The following is a 6,531-nucleotide window of genomic DNA, read 5'->3' as shown; positions in this document are numbered from 1 at the left end:
TCAAGGCTAGCCTGGTTTCTAGGATAGCCAAGGCTACAACAGAGCAACCCTGTCTGGAAAAACCAAAGAAAAAAAAAAGAAGAAGAAGAAGCTGTGCTATTTCAGAATGGATACTTTTTCTATTCCTGCTGCTAGAGACATGGAAGACTTCTGGAAATTCTGATGGTAAAGATCCATAAACATGTAGGAACAACCCCAGGAATGTTACTTTAGTTTCTTTACTCTTACCTGGTCTACATTCAGACTGAACAAATTCTGTAGAATTACTGTTTAAGTCTTCTTACTGCATTGTGTTTCATTTTCTATTTTGTGTAAGTTGATCTCAGTTGTCAGTTTCTGTTGTGACTCCAATTTTGCTTGTTTCTGATGTGACTCCAATTTTCTGGCACATGTAAGCAAAGGAATTTATTTTCAGTTTATTCATATTTTTCTCATTTTAAGGATGAGAATTATGACTTTTTTCAATATTTTTTAAAAGATTTATTTATTGTTATATGTAAGTACACTGTAGCTGTCTTCAGACACCCCAGAAGAGAGCATCAGATCTCATTACAAATGATTGTGAGCCACCATGTGGTTGTTGGTATTTGAACTCAGGACCTTTGGGAGAACAGTCAGTGCTCTTACCGCTGAGCCATCTTACCAGCTCGAAAATTATGACTTTTAAGCAATTCACATGTCAGAGCTAAAGCAAAAGTCCTTAATGCTGTCTTTCAGTATTCAAGGATTATTTCAAATAGTTTAAACTCTAGAAAATAAAATGGAATGCTTCACATTTACTTCCATTTTTAACCATTTTTTTGTATTTATATCTGTAAATGATTTATTTGTAGTTTCCACTGATATGGAATATTCTGAATTTATTCATATATTCAAATATAAAAGAAAACTCTAATTTTCTCAATTTGGTGATTAAGTGAACACTTTTCTCTTGCATAATTCTGTTGATAGATTATTCTTCTTCTTGTATATACCTGTTTTAATTTTATAATGTTTAGATATGTATAGAAAGTTGTTTCTGTAATAAATTAATATTCAACAGCTCATTTCATACTGATAGTTAAGACATATATTTAACTCTAGAAGTAGAAGCTCATAAATAACACCTATTAACTGTATGCAACTTAAAATTGGCCAAACTATATGGTATATGGTATCAGTCTTCTGCTATTCCTCAACCACACAAACAAATGAAGCCTCATTTTCAAATGAAGCCTCCTGTTTTAACTATATAGTTATCACAACAAAATAAAATTCAAACAATTGGGAAATGTATAAATTTATTCACAATGTGGTTTTTTAATTAGAAATTTGGAATTATATTTATTTTATTTATTTATTAAGCTGGGGGCAGTGATTTGAAATAGGGTTTCTCTGTATAGACTTGACTGTCCTGGAACATAGTTACTAGATCAGGCTGGCCTCAAACTCAAAGATCTGCCTGTCTCTGCCTTTTGAGTGCTGGGATCAAAGGCATGTACTTCTTATAATTTCTTCAATGATATATTTTATGTATTTTGTCTTAGTTTTCTTTGGTTTTGACAGTTTTATACACATATATAATATATATCTGATGATACTATTATTCCATTTACCTCTGGTATCTGCCTACCTTTATGACCTTTGTTAATTAAGAAGAAACCTATAAATATTAAATAATGAAACAAGACATATGGGTTTTTTTGTGAGTTACTTATTTTTATGTTTCTGTGATAAATCATCATGACAAAGGCAATTTACAGAATAGTTTATTAAGGCCTTTGTTTCCAGACTTAAAAGAGTCCATCAGAGAAAGGAAGTTTTGTAGTAGATGGCAGACACAAGGTGATCTCTTAATTTTAGCTCCCAACAAACACCAAAGGAAAATCACATGCTTTCAATATATACATATGGCACACAACACATTTCTCCCTCTCTCTTTCTCCCCCCCCCGATATATACATATCCAAAAGACAAATGAAGACATAGTGAGGAAATATTGAACCAAAGCAGGAACAAAACTGAGAACAGAGCAGGGCAGACATTCAGATCCTGAAGTTCCATAATGCATGTCTAAGATTTTAACTTCAAAGTGCTTCGATGACTCTAACTCTTGTATGCATAAGTGATGGTTTGTATATGCATCGGCCAATGAGTGGCTCTATTAAGATATGTGACCTTTTTTAAGTAGATGTGTTACTGTGGGTGTGGGCTTGAATACTATAGTCCTAGCTGCCTGGAAGTCAGTCTTCTGCTAAGTGCCTTTGGAATAAGAAGTGGAACTCTCAGCTCCTCTAGCCCCACTTCTGCCTGGACACTTCTGTCCTCTCAGGACTTACATACAAGTACTACTGTGCTCATGCTGCCTGAACACAGAGGATCTGTTGAAATTATGGAGGGACAACCTAACTCTTACATCCTTTATGTGTCTAAAGCTAATACCACATGCATGATAATTGTAGTTCAATTGTCAGCTTGGGATGGACCCTGGTTCATTTTCATAAATTTGAATTTCAGCTGAGTTGGGTCTTTCCCCAAGGCCATCCTTCCCTTTATTTCTTGCAGGATATGAGACCTCTCCTTAATGGTGCAAATGCCTAGTTTGCAGAATTAATATTCCTTGTCATATTTTTCATAGAGCTGCATAATAGTTATTAATAATAACCATTCCACAAAGTTAATATTATATTATATTGCTTTGAAATTGCCTCTGCATAGAAATTAACATACTACATTTTAATTAGTCTCAGGTATGATTTAAGGAAATGTACAGAGGGCAAACATATTCTTTCCCAAAATATCACAAGAATGTCCTCTAGCCCCGTTACTGATATTATCCCTTTCTAAAGGCTCCTGAGCTGTGCCTTCATGATCAACACTACTGTTTTCTAAGCTCCTACTAATGGCCCTTTACTCTATGCTGATGGCATTCAACAGCTTTTCTAGTTCAAAGTCCTAAAGTCTTCTAAATTCCTCAAAAAACATTAGAATGATAACTCACCTGGGTATGTTTGACTCAATTTATTGAAGACTTGTGTGGAACAAAAATACTAATTCAGATGTGACTTCCTTTGTTTGGCTATCACAAACAGATTTATGAATTTTTTTCTTGCTTCAGACACAAAATAGGATAAGTAATTTTTTTCTAAATTTTGAGCCTACTGATGCTCATAATAAAACTATATCATCAATTGCCCATTTGTGAACCAATTCCTTATAATGCATATACAAGTGAGCATATGCATGTATCTGCTCATATACAATTTGGAAATTATATCTTTGAATTAATTTGACTGATACAATTGTGGTGATTTAACAATAAATACTTGCCATACTTTGTTCTGTCATAGGAGACAAAGAACTCTACTTTGTACAACTATCAAAGAAAAAACTTAAGGTTATTTCTAATTAGGTCCCTTTTAATCACAATAATTCTGTTGAGTAGGTTTTTAAGAAGCATTTAGAATCCTTTGCTACTTGGGTCCACAATATAACTAAAAGTTAGAAATAAGACTGATATATTTGCCTTTGTATCTGTATTCTTTAGTTATCTTATATGCTTTTCAGTGTCCTTTTCTAAACACCCTCTCCCAAAATGGGTATCGACATATCTTTGATTATAGAGACAATATGATTGACCAATAATCACCTTTATAACATGGAGACAGAAACATTAAAAGCATCTGAAAACCAATAGAAAGCTCTTTGGGTTACAAAGCTATATTCTGGAGGAAGAATAATCATAGTAAATAGATTGATCCACACCAGCAGTAGGATTTCTTTGAGTTGTCTTACAGAATCAAGGTGGGATAATGATCACCTAGCCCATTCTTTCACTTGCCTGCTTCATTATTGATAGTGCCTCAATTCTTTCTCTATTGAAACTTAAATCTCCTATTAGTGCTGTGAGGATCACTGGACACTTCATGTGTTTCTTTTCCATGTATTATCTTTATTAATTTTTCTTTATGTGTTTACCCAATTGTTTGCCTTGGAGTATTCAGGTGGATGTTTAAATACTGTCCATTGAGACATCCAGAGCTGGACCATTTGTCTTAAAAGTCCACCAACTTTAATAATATGATCTAACAGGCTTAAGTTTCTTCCTGTTGATTCTTGTTACATAAAGCATGCAATAATTACCCTGTCTTAAAGTTTGTGGACAGTGATGCTACTGATCATCTTTCATCCTACTTCTATTATACTCCTTGCTTTTTAAATAATCTATTAGGAATAATATCCATTTATTGTATTTTTCCTGGGCCAATTGATCTACCTGATATTTGCCTATAATTTCAGTCATTCACATGTGTTGTCCTTTAGTCACTTGCCTCTGATTAAGTCTTTGCTTTGCTAACTTCTTGGACATGGATGACTATGTTTGAAACACAGGAGGAATTTTATTAAAATTTGTTAAGTAGGAAAAATATTTTCCTGGATCGTTTTAGATCAACTTGACACAAGCTAGAGTCATCTGAGTCAACTGAGAAAATATCCCCATAAGATCTGACTGTAGGTAAGACTGTGGGACATTTACTTAGTTAATAATTGATGGAAGAGAGTCTGGATACTATAAGAAAGCAGTCTGAGCAAGCCATGATAAACAAACCAGTAAGCAACACTTGTCCATGGCCTCTGCACTAGCTCCCGCCTCCAGGTTGCTGCTCTAATTTCCCTTACTGGTCTGTGATTTCAGACATGTAAGCCATATTAACCCTTTCCTCCTCAAGTTGCTTATAGCAGTAGTATTTCAACAGTACCAGAAAAGTAACTAAGACAAATATTATATCACTGATTCATTACTATTTTTTACCAGTGAATGATAACAATCCAAAATTTAGATAAGTAAAATAATTTATCAAAATGACTACTGATACAGGGAGAATGCTGACCTTGATTGACACAGATATCTCAAAATTAAACAGGAAAGGCTTTGTAGGACAGGGAGAAAGCTAGCAGAATTTTTGTAGGTAGTTGCCTACTCATTTTTATCATATAATAACAAAATATCTGTAGTTTTCTAGTGCCGTTGTTGTTAGTTTTGGTATGTATGTAAGTTATGTTTAATTCCTGAGAAAAACATATAAAATATTTTAATTTTAGTAAATTTCATAAATAGTCCATTTGACAGAAGCTTCAGGCATAAAGATTGGCTAAGCATGACTTGGGATAGTCATTTACAGATTTGTTCTCCTTATCTTAACCTCTTCTGCAATTATTCAAGATTTCAGTGAGAAAGGTTTATAAAATCCATCTGGTGTTGAGATTCTGTCTGTGTTCATATAGACTCAGGTAATTTTAGTAGACATTGTGGACATTTAATTCATTGAACATTATTTTTTCTATAGAAAAATCTATTTAAAGTTAATGATTGCTGGGTTTGGGGTATGAGATAAAGGAATGGCCCATGGGGGAGAAGAAAGAGATGTGTGTGATAGCTGGAGATCAGGGCAGAAAGGAAGGGGGAATCAGTCAGTGGTGTGCTACATAGCTAAAGGTGAGATTAGAATATTGCATTTGGAGGAGCTGAGGGAGCTGTGAATGACCTATGTTTGCCTACCTGCTTCCTTAGCTGCAGTGGTCTGAGTGTTCCCAGGGAGTGCTTTCCTGGGTTTGGTTCTAGGATGAACAAAGAACTTTTCAATTGTACATTTTATTTCATATTTATTTTCCTTGGAGGAAAGGATGTTTGTTAGGGCATGAAATGCTAAAAGTTGTTCTGTACTAATAAAAGAGTGGAACCAGATCTTCTCTTGGTAATGTGGAAGTTGGAGCACAGGTAAAGTACAAGGTTTAAAGCTTCCTTGGGTCATGTTTTGTTTTATATTTCTTATTAAGAATTTTATCAAGGAAAGTTCTTGATTTATGGGTTTGATTCCAAGGGCCTGAGAGTCAGACAGTGACCTGAAAAAAATGTCCTGAGTTACTCAACATCCACCAACAGCATGAATGAGCAGGCTCTAAGTGGGGAAAGATATTTGCCTCTTGCCAAAAGAGGTTCCTCTTTTTTTTGTTTACCTAAAATACTATCTATTGAGTGGTCAATACATGTATGATTTGGTGACAAAAATCCAGGTTTTTTTTCCCCCAGTCTTGAAGATTCCTCCCCATGCACATTGATATACCAATGTTACTGGTCTCTCCCAGATGTCACTCTGCATAGAGCCCCCAAATGTCATATCTATTATTCCCCCAAGGGATAATATACTTTTTCCTCTTCTACCTATTTTAGTTTATCCTTGTGAGTTAGGGTGTTCCTTATTCCCCTTGAAATACAATACTGTATTCATTTATCTTTTATATATGAGACATAATTATCATTTTATGTACTGTTATATAACAAATATACATGACCATATGAATACTAGCTTGAGGCCAATATTATCTTATTAATTAGAATGTGTTCAGTCAAGTTTCATGTACTTTTAGGTTTTATTAACATTTTATATTTATATATTTATAATTTTTATGTGTATAATAGTTATAAATATATATTTATATTTATATTTATAATAATGCTTTGTAAATAAAATGCATTTTCCTTAATTCTTA

At 33.8% G+C, this 6,531-nt stretch overlaps 1 long non-coding RNA gene across 1 annotated transcript in view; it reads right to left on the bottom strand.

Annotated features, from left to right (window-relative positions):
• Positions 1-243: 243 nt before the first annotated feature.
• LOC116093011 overlaps positions 244-6,531 on the bottom strand; it is a 30,530-nt gene continuing 24,242 nt past the window's right edge. The window contains exon 3 of the long non-coding RNA XR_004119591.1: positions 244-382. This is a non-coding gene — a long non-coding RNA (uncharacterized LOC116093011). The remainder of the gene's footprint in view (positions 383-6,531) is intronic.

Source organism: Mastomys coucha, chromosome X (assembly GCF_008632895.1).
Source record: "Mastomys coucha isolate ucsf_1 chromosome X, UCSF_Mcou_1, whole genome shotgun sequence".
In the NCBI taxonomy this organism is placed as follows: Eukaryota; Metazoa; Chordata; class Mammalia; order Rodentia; family Muridae; genus Mastomys; species Mastomys coucha.
The sequence above is the reverse complement of the archived record's forward strand: the minus strand, read 5'-3'. Positions and strand labels throughout refer to the sequence as shown.